The sequence below is a fragment of the Sebastes fasciatus genome, chromosome 21 (assembly GCF_043250625.1).
Source record: "Sebastes fasciatus isolate fSebFas1 chromosome 21, fSebFas1.pri, whole genome shotgun sequence".
Classification (NCBI taxonomy): Eukaryota; Metazoa; Chordata; class Actinopteri; order Perciformes; family Sebastidae; genus Sebastes; species Sebastes fasciatus.
Window position 1 is genome coordinate 20,771,551 of NC_133815.1, and position 13,941 is coordinate 20,785,491.

Consider the following 13,941-nt stretch of genomic DNA (forward strand, 5'->3'; position numbering starts at 1 on the left):
GATGGCTCGCTTCAGGTACATGAAAGATGATACATTGTGTTTGTATCAGCCATGTGATCGAGGTAAGCGTACACGCCGATTGAATTCAGCGGGACAAGGGTGTATGTTTTTTTAAATAGTGTGCAGAATCTGCCTACTCTGCGCACCGCAGGCGTACGCCGGCGTGATAATGGTGCGGACCCAGTATTCGGCCCGAACCGACACTGACTTGAGGACATTTATCAGACTTTGCACACTGCTCCCCCGGTTACACAAAAGGCTTTATGCAACTTTTTCACATGAGCAGTCGTACTCCCCAAAACCTGTTAAGAGATGATGTGTAAAATCGGTGGAGTTTCCCCTTTACGTTAAAATGACAAGTTCCTGTCACCTCTACTTACTCATTTTCAATATTGTATCAAACACAGTATCAAAAATTGGGTTTGATTGACTGACAGTCTTAAGGATTCTCAGAGACAACACACAAAATCAAGTGTCTACTCATTTAACAATACTGTCAAAGAAACACTTTGTTTGCTGTGATAATGATGTTTTTTTCTAAGTTGCACCTGAAATGTCTCCGCAGGAAGCCTACGCAAGTATCATTGGTGGGCTTCCACGGCCAAAAAGTGCAATTCGTTGTCGGCAGGATTCGAACCTGCGCGGGGAGACCCCAATGGATTTCTAGTCCATCGCCTTAACCACTCGGCCACGACAACCTGTAAAACAGCTGTATATAATAATTTGAAAACATTTTCTGAACTTTCCAAATTGCTGAGAATAGGGCATTTCTATGTAACTTACTTGTTCAGTTAAATCTCCACTTTGTTTTCTTGCCTTTGTTTGTGCAATATTTTCATTGCGCTATCAGTGCTTGATCTTTTCAGTTCTCCTTATAGCTAGTTTGCACTGCACAAATTCAGCCCTGATTATCCGCTCCCCAACAGTTTTTGGAGCTCCCCAACAAAAGCCCCAGATCAGAGGCAAATCGGCATTGTCTCGCCACTCGCATATCGGCGTTCAAGTTGCTCAAAAACGCGAGCAGACACATTCCAGAAATCTAGCATGCTAAGTCTCTGAACCTGTCAGGACCTGACTTCAGCCACGAGCTGAAGACACAGGTTGAGCGGAAACCTGGGCTCACAGTAGGAACTTACTATACGTCAAGACAAGTTTTGCAGTTTAGATATCTGATGACTGTGAAAGTCTTGTAGTGTGAACATAGCTATCCACATACTAACATGCCCAACAGAGTCACCCTTTACTGTGACCATAATAGCTATTGGAGATGCCGGGGATTGAACCCGGGGCCTCATACATGCAAAGCATGCGCTCTACCACTGAGCTACATCCCCTGTGGTTATTAGAAATACTTGACAATTATACCTATACACCTAAATAAAAGAAGAAAATCTGACCAAAACACTTCAGGTTAATCTGGTACGTTGCTTTAAAACCTGTGAAATATAGTGTTTGCAACACTATACCAGCAATCACAGTGGAAAAGTAGGACATTTGCTGTCTTAAGGCCCTGACACACCAAGCCGATGCTCAGCCGTCGCACAGTTTGGGGCCGTAGGTGAGCGCCCGTCGGCATTTTTTTCCCGGTGTCCCGCACCGTCGGCTCTAGTCTGCCCGTGTTGGAGGTTTTTCAACCGATTCAGCATGTTGAGTCGGCGGTGCCAAGAGAAATCACTCTCATTGGCAGTTCAGCCTTTGGTTCAGCTTAAACAAATCAGTGCACAAGAAGAGAAACGGATGTGAGGAAAGCAAGCCAACGTGTAAAGTCAAGAGGAAAAACAGAGAGGGCTCTTCCCATTTTTCATCTTGATCTCATCTGATCATTCCAATACACGAATATTTTCAAAACGACATGGCCATCTGGAATGAAGCTATGTGGTCGGCAAACACTGCTTTCTTTTATGTCTGTATCAAAATAACGGCTTGTATATCGGCCGTGCTCAGTCTTCCGATTTCCCTTTTTGAATGACAAATACAGACTACCATGACCTGCTGGTAGGGAGAGTTATTTTGTCTCAGGCAGGGACAGAACGTATATGCTAACTGTCCGTCGGCTTTAGTCTTTGCGGTGTGTTCAATTGCAACTTGTCGGCCAAAACTAAGGTGACGTGAGGCGACGCATCAGTCGGCCTTCGTCGCGGCTAGGTGTTTGATGTCGGCTTGGGGTGTCCTCAGCTTTATTGCTTACTTTCTGACAACAAAACCAAGCGACTGTATACTGTCTTTAGAAGAACAAAACATCTGCGATGGCCGGGAATCGAACCCGGGTCAACTGCTTGGAAGGCAGCTATGCTCACCACTATACCACCATCGCTGCACAACACATTTTTTACAGCAAATTATCCAATTTTTCTGGGCATTGAGACGGAAACAAGCCCTGCATTTCAAAAATGCATGGGGCTGCATTGGTGTTGATGGCTCGCTTCAGGTACATGAGATGATATATTGTGTTTGTGTCAGCCATGTGATCGAGGTAAGCGTACACGCCGCTTTCGCCGCAGTAATTGAGCAGGGCATCGGTGTATGCCATTTAAATAGTGTGCAGAATCTGCCTACTCTGCGCACCGCAGGCGTACGTCGGCGTGATAATGGTGCGGACCCAGTATTCGGCCCGAACCGACACTGACTTGAGGACATTTATCAGACTTTGCACACTGCTCCCCCGGTTACACAAAAGGCTTTATGCAACTTTTTCACATGAGCAGTCGTACTCCCCAAAACCTGTTAAGAGATGATGTGTAAAATCGGTGGAGTTTCCCCTTCACGTTAAAATGACAAGTTCCTGTCACCTCTACTTACTCATTTTCAATATTGTATCAAACACAGTATCAAAAATTGGGTTTGATTGATTGGGTTTGATTGATTGTCTTAAGGATTCTCAGAGACAACACACAAAATCAAGTGTCTACTCAATTAACAATTACTGTCAAAGAAACACTTTGTTTGCTGTGATAATAATGTTTTTTTCTAAGTTGCACCTGAAATGTCTCCGCAGGAAGCCTACGCAAGTATCATTGGTGGGCTTCCACGGCCAAAAAGTGCAATTCGTTGTCGGCAGGATTCGAACCTGCGCGGGGAGACCCCAATGGATTTCTAGTCCATCGCCTTAACCACTCGGCCACGACAACCTGTAAAACAGCTGTATATAATAATTTGAAAACATTTTCTGAACTTTCCAAATTGCTGAGAATAGGGCATTTCTATGTAACTTACTTGTTCAGTTAAATCTCCACTTTGTTTTCTTGCCTTTGTTTGTGCAATATTTGCATTGCGCTATCAATGCTTGATCTTTTCAGTTCTCCTTATAGCTAGTTTGCACTGCACAAATTCAGCCCTGATTATCCGCTCCCCAACAGTTTTTGGAGCTCCCCAACAAAAGCCCCAGATCAGAGGCAAATCGGCATTGTCTCGCCACTCGCATATCGGCGTTCAAGTTGCTCAAAAACACGAGCAGAAACATTCCAGAAATCTAGCATGCTAAGTCTCTGAACCTGTCAGGACCTGACTTCAGCCACGAGCTGAAGACACAGGTTGAGCGGAAACCTGGGCTCACAGTTGGAACTTAATATACGTTAACACAAGTTTTGCAGTTTAGATATCTGTGAAAGTCTTGTAGTGTGAACATAGCTATCCACATACTAACCTGCCCAACAGAGTCACCCTTTACTGTGACCATAACAGCTATTGGAGATGCCGGGGATTGAACCCGGGGCCTCATACATGCAAAGCATGCGCTCTACCACTGAGCTACATCCCCTGTGGTTGCTGAGAAGGTTTGACAATTTCTTCAACACACCTGAATAAAAGAAAAAATCGAACTAAAACAATTTTGGTACGTTGTTTGGTACAATTTGGTATGTTACTTTAAAACCTGTGAAATGCAACTGCGATGACCGGCAATCCAACCGGGTAAAGTGCTTGCACCACTATACCAGCAATCACATTTGCAGAACATTTGCTGCTGGCGGTTCAGCCTTTGGTTCAGCTTAAACAAATCAGTGCACGAGAAGAGAAACGGACGTGTAGAAAACAAGCCAACGAGTAAAGTCAAGAGGAAAAACAGAGAGGGCTCTTCCCTTCAAGCTATGTGGTCGGCAAACACTGCTTTATTTTATGTCTGTATCATAATAACGGCTTTTATATCCGCCGTGCTCAGTCTTCCGGTTAACCTTTATGAATGACAAATACAGACTACCGTGACCTGCTGGTAGGGAGAGTTATTTCATCTCAGGCAAGCACGGAACGTATATGCTAACTGTCCATCGGCTGTAGTCTTAGCGGTGTGTTCAAGTGCAACTTGTCGTCCAAAACAAAGGGGACGTGAGGCGACGCATCAGGCGGCCTTCATGTTTCATGTCGGCTTGGGGTGTCCCCAGCTCTACTGCTTACTTTCTGAGAACAAAACCAAGCAACAGTATACTGTCTTTAGAAGAAGAAAATATATGCGATGGCCGGGAATCGAACCCGGGTCAACTGCTTGGAAGGCAGCTATGCTCACCACTATACCACCATCGCTGCACGAAATACATTTTACTGCAAATTCTGCAATTTTTCTGGGCATTAAAAGGACTGTTTGTAACTTTTTAAGCGTATAAATGTACCGGGTCGGGACACATGCGCGCTCGCATATGCGCGCTCGCATATGCGCGCTCGCATATGCGCGCTCGCATATGCGCGCTCGCGTGTGTTCGGAGCCTCTCCTCCTCTGCCTGCCTGCCTTCACTCACACAGCGCGCGTTCTCGCTGTCTCGCTCCACCTCTAGACGTGAACGTGCGCTCACTACACACTGCAGTAGAGTTAGTAGCTCTGAGAATATCTAGTGAATGTACAGTGGATGTTTCTGCAGAAATAAATGCTGCAGCTCCTCCAGACAAACAGAGGTTTTCCGTGTCTTGTGAAGTGACGGGGCTCCGCAGCGAGAAACGTCACCGTCTCCGACCGGGTGCCGGTGTCTCCCCTGCGTACGCAGTCGGGAGACAATAACGTTTCTCTTCATGCTGCAGAGCCCCGGCACCGACCCGCTTTTGCTGAGGCAGGAAAAGCCAACACTAGGATCAGCATTGATTCATGGAGAGACCTTCGTCTGGTCAGCTAACATTACTGCCAAGCAGCTGAAATATAGAGTGATATTGTGGTTTTAGCTGAGGTGTGTCGCCTCACTGTGTTGAGCGATGCTCGTTCAGGTATATTTAGAGCGAGCAAGCGCGAGCCCGACGCTGACTTTTATTGACTTAACGGCCACAGGTGTTGCTGTTAACAAGCATTTCTGAAAGTTACAAATAGTCCCTTTAAGATGGAAACAAGCCCTGCATTTAAAAAATGCATGCAGCTGCATTGGTGGGGATGGCTCGCTTCAGGTACATAAGAGATGATACAATGTGTTTGTATCAGCCATGTGATCGAGGCAAGCGTACACGCCGCTTACATTGAGCGGGGCATTGGTGTAGGTTTTTTAAATAGTGTGCAGAATCTGCCTACTCTGCGCACCGCAGGGGTACGTCGGCGTGATAATGATGGAGACCCAGTATTCGTTCCCAACCGATGCTGACTCGAGTGACATAACTTGAGGAAATTTATCAGACGTTTCACACTGCTCCCCCGGTTACACAAAAGGCTTTATGCAACTTTTTCACATGAGCAGTCGTACTCCCCAAAACCTGTTAAGAGATGATGTGTAAAATCGGTGGAGTTTCCCCTTTACGTTAAAATGACAAGTTCCTGTCACCTCTACTTACTTATTTTCAATATTGTATCAAACACAGTATCAAAAATTGGGTTTGATTGACTGACAGTCTTAAGGATTCTCAGAGACAACACACAAAATCAAGTGTCTACTCATTTAACAATACTGTCAAAGAAACACTTTGTTTGCTGTGATAATGATGTTTTTTTCTAAGTTGCACCTGAAATGTCTCGGCAGGGAAGCCTACGCAAGTATCATTGGTGGGCTCCCACGGCCAAAAAGTGCAATTCGTTGTCGGCAGGATTCGAACCTGCGCGGGGAGACCCCAATGGATTTCTAGTCCATCGCCTTAACCACTCGGCCACGACAACCTGTAAAACTGCTGTATATAATAATTTGAAAAACATTTTCTGAACTTTCCAAATTGCTGAGAATAGGGCATTTCTATGTAACTTACTTGTTCAGTTAAATCTCCACTTTGTTTGCTTTTGTGATAGTTGGTGCAATATTTGCATTGCGCTATCAGTGCTTGATCTTTTCAGTTCTCCTTATAGCTAGTTTGCACTGCACAAATTCAGCCCTGATTTTCCGCTCCCCAACATCTTTTGGAGCTCCCCAACAAAAGCCCCAGATCAGAGGCAAATCGGCATTGTCTCGCCACTCGCATATCGGCGTTCAAGTTGCTCAAAAGACAGACAAATTCCAGAAATCTAGCATGCTAAGTCTCTGAACCTGTCAGGGCCTGACTTCAGCCACGGGTTGAGGGGAAACCTGGGCTCACAGTAGGAACTTACTATACGTCAAGACAAGTTTTGCAGTTTAGATATCTGATGACTGTGAAAGTCTTGTAGTGTGAACATAGCTATCCACATACTAACCTGCCCAACAGAGTCACCCTTTACTGTGACCATAACAGCTATTGGAGATGCCGGGGATTGAACCCGGGGCCTCATACATGCAAAGCATGCGCTCTACCACTGAGCTACATCCCCTGTGGTTATTAGAAATACTTGACAAATATACCTATACACCTGAATAAAAGAAGAAAATCTGACCAAAACACTTCAGGTTAATCTGGTACGTTGCTTTAAAACCTGTGAAATATAGTGTTTGCACCACTATACCAGCAATCACAGTGGAAAAGTAGGACATTTGCTGCCTTAAGGCCCTGACACACCAAGCCGATGCTCAGCCGTCGCACAGTTTGGGGCCGTCGGTGAGCGCCCGTCGGCATTTTTTTCCCGCTGTCCCGCACCGTCGGCTCTAGTCTTCCCGTGTTGGAAGTTTTTCAACCGATTCAGCATGTTGAGACGGCGGTGCCAAGAGAAATCACTCTCATTGGCAGTTCAGCCGTTGGTTCAGCTTAAACAAATCAGTGCACAAGAAGAGAAACGGACGTGTAGAAAGCAAGCCAGCGTGTAAAGTCAAGAGGAAAAACAGAGAGGGCTCTTCCCATTTTTCATCTTGATCTCATCTGATCATTCCAATACACGAATATTTTCAAAACGACATGGCCATCTGGAATGAAGCTATGCGGTCGGCAAACACTGCTTTATTTTATGTCTGTATCAAAATAACGGCTTGTATATCGGCCGTCCTCAGTCTTCCGGTTACCCTTTTTGAATGACAAATACAGACTAACGTGACCTGCTTGTAGGGAGAGTTATTTTGTCTCAGGCAGGCACAGAACGTATATGCTAACTGTCTGTCGGCTTTGGTCTTTGCGGTGTGTTCAATTGCAACTTGTCGGCCAAAACAAAGGTGACGTGAGGCGACGCATCAGTCGGCCTTCATCACGGCTAGGTGTTTGATGTCGGCTTGGGGTGTCCCCAGCTTTATTGCTTACTTTCTGACAACAAAATCAAGCGACAGTATACTGTCTTCAGAAGAAGAAAACATCTGCGATGGCCGGGAATCGAACCCGGGTCAACTGCTTGGAAGGCAGCTATGCTCACCACTATACCACCATCGCCGCACAACATATTTTTGACAGCAAATTTTCCAATTTTTTTGGGCATTGAGACGGAAACAAGCCCTGCATTTCAAAAATGCATGGGGCTGCATTGGTGTGGATGGCTCGCTTCAGGTACATGAAAGATGATACATTGTGTTTGTATCAGCCATGTGATCGAGGTAAGCGTACACGCCGATTGAATTCAGCGGGACAAGGGTGTATGTTTTTTTAAATAGTGTGCAGAATCTGCCTACTCTGCGCACCGCAGGCGTACGCCGGCGTGATAATGGTGCGGACCCAGTATTCGGCCCGAACCGACACTGACTTGAGGACATTTATCAGACTTTGCACACTGCTCCCCCGGTTACACAAAAGGCTTTATGCAACTTTTTCACATGAGCAGTCGTACTCCCCAAAACCTGTTAAGAGATGATGTGTAAAATCGGTGGAGTTTCCCCTTTACGTTAAAATGACAAGTTCCTGTCACCTCTACTTACTTATTTTCAATATTGTATCAAACACAGTATCAAAAATTGGGTTTGATTGACTGACAGTCTTAAGGATTCTCAGAGACAACACACAAAATCAAGTGTCTACTCATTTAACAATACTGTCAAAGAAACACTTTGTTTGCTGTGATAATGATGTTTTTTTCTAAGTTGCACCTGAAATGTGTCCGCAGGGAAGCCTACGCAAGTATCATTGGTGGGCTCCCACGGCCAAAAAGTGCAATTCGTTGTCGGCAGGATTCGAACCTGCGCGGGGAGACCCCAATGGATTTCTAGTCCATCGCCTTAACCACTCGGCCACGACAACCTGTAAAACTGCTGTATATAATAATTTGAAAAACATTTTCTGAACTTTCCAAATTGCTGAGAATAGGGCATTTCTATGTAACTTACTTGTTCAGTTAAATCTCCACTTTGTTTGCTTTTGTGATAGTTGGTGCAATATTTGCATTGCGCTATCAGTGCTTGATCTTTTCAGTTCTCCTTATAGCTAGTTTGCACTGCACAAATTCAGCCCTGATTTTCCGCTCCCCAACATCTTTTGGAGCTCCCCAACAAAAGCCCCAGATCAGAGGCAAATCGGCATTGTCTCGCCACTCGCATATCGGCGTTCAAGTTGCTCAAAAGACAGACAAATTCCAGAAATCTAGCATGCTAAGTCTCTGAACCTGTCAGGGCCTGACTTCAGCCACGGGTTGAGGGGAAACCTGGGCTCACAGTTGGAACTTACTATACGTCAAGACAAGTTTTGCAGTTTAGATATCTGATGACTGTGAAAGTCTTGTAGTGTGAACATAGCTATCCACATACTAACCTGCCCAACAGAGTCACCTTTTACTGTGACCATAATAGCTATTGGAGATGCCGGGGATTGAACCCGGGGCCTCATACATGCAAAGCATGCGCTCTACCACTGAGCTACATCCCCTGTGGTTATTAGAAATACTTGACAAATATACCTATACACCTGAATAAAAGAAGAAAATCTGACCAAAACACTTCAGGTTAATCTGGTACGTTGCTTTAAAACCTGTGAAATATAGTGTTTGCACCACTATACCAGCAATCACAGTGGAAAAGTAGGACATTTGCTGCCTTAAGGCCCTGACACACCAAGCCGATGCTCAGCCGTCGCACAGTTTGGGGCCGTCGGTGAGCGCCCGTCGGCATTTTTTTCCCGCTGTCCCGCACCGTCGGCTCTAGTCTTCCCGTGTTGGAAGTTTTTCAACCGATTCAGCATGTTGAGACGGCGGTGCCAAGAGAAATCACTCTCATTGGCAGTTCAGCCGTTGGTTCAGCTTAAACAAATCAGTGCACAAGAAGAGAAACGGACGTGTAGAAAGCAAGCCAGCGTGTAAAGTCAAGAGGAAAAACAGAGAGGGCTCTTCCCATTTTTCATCTTGATCTCATCTGATCATTCCAATACACGAATATTTTCAAAACGACATGGCCATCTGGAATGAAGCTATGCGGTCGGCAAACACTGCTTTATTTTATGTCTGTATCAAAATAACGGCCTGTATATCCACCGTCCTCAGTCTTCCGGTTACCCTTTTTGAATGACAAATACAGACTAACGTGACCTGCTTGTAGGGAGAGTTATTTTGTCTCAGGCAGGCACAGAACGTATATGCTAACTGTCTGTCGGCTTTGGTCTTTGCGGTGTGTTCAATTGCAACTTGTCGGCCAAAACAAAGGTGACGTGAGGCGACGCATCAGTCGGCCTTCATCACGGCTAGGTGTTTGATGTCGGCTTGGGGTGTCCCCAGCTTTATTGCTTACTTTCTGACAACAAAATCAAGCGACAGTATACTGTCTTTAGAAGAAGAAAACATCTGCGATGGCCGGGAATCGAACCCGGGTCAACTGCTTGGAAGGCAGCTATGCTCACCACTATACCACCATCGCCGCACAAGATATTTTTGACAGCAAATTTTCCAATTTTTTTGGGCATTGAGACGGAAACAAGCCCTGCATTTCAAAAATGCATGGGGCTGCATTGGTGTGGATGGCTCGCTTCAGGTACATGAAAGATGATACATTGTGTTTGTATCAGCCATGTGATCGAGGTAAGCGTACACGCCGATTGAATTCAGCGGGACAAGGGTGTATGTTTTTTTAAATAGTGTGCAGAATCTGCCTACTCTGCGCACCGCAGGCGTACGCCGGCGTGATAATGGTGCGGACCCAGTATTCGGCCCGAACCGACACTGACTTGAGGACATTTATCAGACTTTGCACACTGCTCCCCCGGTTACACAAAAGGCTTTATGCAACTTTTTCACATGAGCAGTCGTACTCCCCAAAACCTGTTAAGAGATGATGTGTAAAATCGGTGGAGTTTCCCCTTTACGTTAAAATGACAAGTTCCTGTCACCTCTACTTACTCATTTTCAATATTGTATCAAACACAGTATCAAAAATTGGGTTTGATTGACTGACAGTCTTAAGGATTCTCAGAGACAACACACAAAATCAAGTGTCTACTCATTTAACAATACTGTCAAAGAAACACTTTGTTTGCTGTGATAATGATGTTTTTTTCTAAGTTGCACCTGAAATGTCTCCGCAGGAAGCCTACGCAAGTATCATTGGTGGGCTTCCACGGCCAAAAAGTGCAATTCGTTGTCGGCAGGATTCGAACCTGCGCGGGGAGACCCCAATGGATTTCTAGTCCATCGCCTTAACCACTCGGCCACGACAACCTGTAAAACAGCTGTATATAATAATTTGAAAACATTTTCTGAACTTTCCAAATTGCTGAGAATAGGGCATTTCTATGTAACTTACTTGTTCAGTTAAATCTCCACTTTGTTTTCTTGCCTTTGTTTGTGCAATATTTTCATTGCGCTATCAGTGCTTGATCTTTTCAGTTCTCCTTATAGCTAGTTTGCACTGCACAAATTCAGCCCTGATTATCCGCTCCCCAACAGTTTTTGGAGCTCCCCAACAAAAGCCCCAGATCAGAGGCAAATCGGCATTGTCTCGCCACTCGCATATCGGCGTTCAAGTTGCTCAAAAACGCGAGCAGACACATTCCAGAAATCTAGCATCCTAAGTCTCTGAACCTGTCAGGACCTGACTTCAGCCACGAGCTGAAGACACAGGTTGAGCGGAAACCTGGGCTCACAGTAGGAACTTACTATACGTCAAGACAAGTTTTGCAGTTTAGATATCTGATGACTGTGAAAGTCTTGTAGTGTGAACATAGCTATCCACATACTAACCTGCCCAACAGAGTCACCCTTTACTGTGACCATAATAGCTATTGGAGATGCCGGGGATTGAACTCAGGGCCTCATACATGCAAAGCATGCGCTCTACCACTAAGCTACATCCCCTGTGGTTATTAGAAATACTTGACAATTATACCTATACACCTGAATAAAAGAAGAAATCTGACCATAACACTTCAGGTTAATCTGGTACGTTGCTTTAAAACCTGTGAAATATAGTGTTTGCAACACTATACCAGCAATCACAGTGGAAAAGTAGGACATTTGCTGTCTTAAGGCCCTGACACACCAAGCCGATGCTCAGCCGTCGCACAGTTTGGGGCCGTAGGTGAGCGCCCGTCGGCATTTTTTTCCCGGTGTCCCGCACCGTCGGCTCTAGTCTGCCCGTGTTGGAGGTTTTTCAACCGATTCAGCATGTTGAGTCGGCGGTGCCAAGAGAAATCACTCTCATTGGCAGTTCAGCCTTTGGTTCAGCTTAAACAAATCAGTGCACAAGAAGAGAAACGGATGTGAGGAAAGCAAGCCAACGTGTAAAGTCAAGAGGAAAAACAGAGAGGGCTCTTCCCATTTTTCATCTTGATCTCATCTGATCATTCCAATACACGAATATTTTCAAAACGACATGGCCATCTGGAATGAAGCTATGTGGTCGGCAAACACTGCTTTCTTTTATGTCTGTATCAAAATAACGGCTTGTATATCGGCCGTGCTCAGTCTTCCGATTTCCCTTTTTGAATGACAAATACAGACTACCATGACCTGCTGGTAGGGAGAGTTATTTTGTCTCAGGCAGGGACAGAACGTATATGCTAACTGTCCGTCGGCTTTAGTCTTTGCGGTGTGTTCAATTGCAACTTGTCGGCCAAAACTAAGGTGACGTGAGGCGACGCATCAGTCGGCCTTCGTCGCGGCTAGGTGTTTGATGTCGGCTTGGGGTGTCCTCAGCTTTATTGCTTACTTTCTGACAACAAAACCAAGCGACTGTATACTGTCTTTAGAAGAACAAAACATCTGCGATGGCCGGGAATCGAACCCGGGTCAACTGCTTGGAAGGCAGCTATGCTCACCACTATACCACCATCGCTGCACAAGACATTTTTTACAGCAAATTATCCAATTTTTCTGGTGCATTGAGACGGAAACAAGCCCTGCATTTAAAAAATGCATGGGGCTGCATTGGTGGGGATGGCTCGCTTCAGGTATCTGTGAGATGATACCTTATTGTCCAAGAAGTTGAGTTTACAACTCTGGAAACTAGTGACAATATTTCTATCCTTCGTCACAAAGGTAAACAGTAGCCTCTCGCCTCCAGCATAGATGAGGAGTGGGCTACAGAGGCCTGGTAAGCACACTTCATTCCAACTCCACACCCCCAGAGTGTTTTCATTCTCAAACTTTCAGTAGGTGAGCTCCTTTTCCTACAGCCGGGGCACAATCCGACGAGAAGTGATGATGAGCGGCGAGGGAGTACTATACCTCTGGAGGTTAAATTATTTGCCAGCGGGAGAAGGCGTCACTTTAAACAACGATGGGTCTGTCAGAGCGATCAAGGTTTATTGTGTCATTACATAACAAAAAGAGGAGGCAAATCCTCACAGCTGAGAAGCTATGAATGACTTCAGCAATTAATCACTAGAAAAACACTTGTTGATAAATTCAGCATGAGTGACACAACATGACCAGGGCTCTAGACTAAGTTTTCCACTGGTAGCACTGGTGCTACCAACTTTCTCAGTTGGTCGCACAAGCACATGATTTGGTCGCACCCTTTTTTTTGGGTTACAGCATGGTATTAATTAATGACCTTGCATGCTAATAAATAGTTGTCTTAATTTACATACCCTAGTGAAACATTGACAATGCCTCAAAGTTAAAATATTTTGCAAATATCAAGTTAACAAGTTTAGAGTTGCCTGCACCGGCCGGACCACATTGTCTACAATAAAAACACAGCACAGTGTTCCCCTTGTACCATAACCGCGGGTACTGTGTTAGCCATTGTGGCTGAAAGTGGTACTTCTTTTTCTTCACCTGTCTGTCAGTCAGTCTCTCCGTGCCTGTTGCACATTCATCATCGGTAGTGTCTGATTCGGCACCTCTGTTAGACTCTCCCTCACCACCAGCTTCCTCCTTTCTCTCCTCATTTTTTTTTTTTAAATAATCAACGATAGACCGCTTCATTTTGGTGAACAGCAAAACTTTGGCGCTCTGCAGTGTGTGATGCGCGTGAGAAGGGTCTGAAATTAACTTTTTCCATTAACTGTAGTTTGTTATTGCCATCTGTAGTGGTTATTTGCGTAAAAACATAATTATTAATTGTGATTATTTAAATATAATATGTATAATCATAATTCCCTTTCTATTATCTATTTCATATTGCTGTGAAAAAAATTGCATTTGGTCGAAAAACAAAATTTTGCATAGGGCCCCCAAAAAGTTAGGACCGGCCCTGCTAGCTGCACTTTAAAGTTGGAGGAGATGCTGTTGCCATGAGGAGAGACGCAGCATGTTGGTACGGACTAAATTCATTCATTGCAGCCTTGTTACCCAAAGGGGAC

General features: G+C 45.0%; 15 non-coding genes across 15 annotated transcripts; all 15 read right to left on the bottom strand.

The window, feature by feature from the left end:
- Nucleotides 1-616: 616 nt before the first annotated feature.
- On the bottom strand, nucleotides 617-698 carry trnas-aga (transfer RNA serine (anticodon AGA)). Its single transcript has one exon. It is a non-coding gene; the product is annotated as a tRNA-Ser (tRNA).
- Nucleotides 699-1,262: 564 nt separating this feature from the next.
- On the bottom strand, nucleotides 1,263-1,334 carry trnaa-ugc (transfer RNA alanine (anticodon UGC)). Its single transcript has one exon. It is a non-coding gene; the product is annotated as a tRNA-Ala (tRNA).
- A 908-nt stretch (nucleotides 1,335-2,242) lies between these two features.
- On the bottom strand, nucleotides 2,243-2,314 carry trnag-ucc (transfer RNA glycine (anticodon UCC)). Its single transcript has one exon. It is a non-coding gene; the product is annotated as a tRNA-Gly (tRNA).
- Nucleotides 2,315-3,046: 732 nt separating this feature from the next.
- On the bottom strand, nucleotides 3,047-3,128 carry trnas-aga (transfer RNA serine (anticodon AGA)). Its single transcript has one exon. It is a non-coding gene; the product is annotated as a tRNA-Ser (tRNA).
- Nucleotides 3,129-3,685: 557 nt separating this feature from the next.
- trnaa-ugc (transfer RNA alanine (anticodon UGC)) lies at nucleotides 3,686-3,757 on the bottom strand. Its single transcript has one exon. It is a non-coding gene; the product is annotated as a tRNA-Ala (tRNA).
- Nucleotides 3,758-4,443: 686 nt separating this feature from the next.
- On the bottom strand, nucleotides 4,444-4,515 carry trnag-ucc (transfer RNA glycine (anticodon UCC)). The gene has a single exon. It is a non-coding gene; the product is annotated as a tRNA-Gly (tRNA).
- Nucleotides 4,516-5,973: 1,458 nt separating this feature from the next.
- Nucleotides 5,974-6,055, bottom strand: trnas-aga (transfer RNA serine (anticodon AGA)). Its single transcript has one exon. It is a non-coding gene; the product is annotated as a tRNA-Ser (tRNA).
- Nucleotides 6,056-6,604: 549 nt separating this feature from the next.
- Nucleotides 6,605-6,676, bottom strand: trnaa-ugc (transfer RNA alanine (anticodon UGC)). The gene has a single exon. It is a non-coding gene; the product is annotated as a tRNA-Ala (tRNA).
- Nucleotides 6,677-7,584: 908 nt separating this feature from the next.
- trnag-ucc (transfer RNA glycine (anticodon UCC)) lies at nucleotides 7,585-7,656 on the bottom strand. Its single transcript has one exon. It is a non-coding gene; the product is annotated as a tRNA-Gly (tRNA).
- A 716-nt stretch (nucleotides 7,657-8,372) lies between these two features.
- On the bottom strand, nucleotides 8,373-8,454 carry trnas-aga (transfer RNA serine (anticodon AGA)). The gene has a single exon. It is a non-coding gene; the product is annotated as a tRNA-Ser (tRNA).
- Nucleotides 8,455-9,003: 549 nt separating this feature from the next.
- On the bottom strand, nucleotides 9,004-9,075 carry trnaa-ugc (transfer RNA alanine (anticodon UGC)). The gene has a single exon. It is a non-coding gene; the product is annotated as a tRNA-Ala (tRNA).
- Nucleotides 9,076-9,983: 908 nt separating this feature from the next.
- On the bottom strand, nucleotides 9,984-10,055 carry trnag-ucc (transfer RNA glycine (anticodon UCC)). The gene has a single exon. It is a non-coding gene; the product is annotated as a tRNA-Gly (tRNA).
- Nucleotides 10,056-10,770: 715 nt separating this feature from the next.
- trnas-aga (transfer RNA serine (anticodon AGA)) lies at nucleotides 10,771-10,852 on the bottom strand. The gene has a single exon. It is a non-coding gene; the product is annotated as a tRNA-Ser (tRNA).
- A 564-nt stretch (nucleotides 10,853-11,416) lies between these two features.
- Nucleotides 11,417-11,488, bottom strand: trnaa-ugc (transfer RNA alanine (anticodon UGC)). Its single transcript has one exon. It is a non-coding gene; the product is annotated as a tRNA-Ala (tRNA).
- A 907-nt stretch (nucleotides 11,489-12,395) lies between these two features.
- Nucleotides 12,396-12,467, bottom strand: trnag-ucc (transfer RNA glycine (anticodon UCC)). Its single transcript has one exon. It is a non-coding gene; the product is annotated as a tRNA-Gly (tRNA).
- Between the last annotated feature and the right edge of the window lie 1,474 nt (nucleotides 12,468-13,941).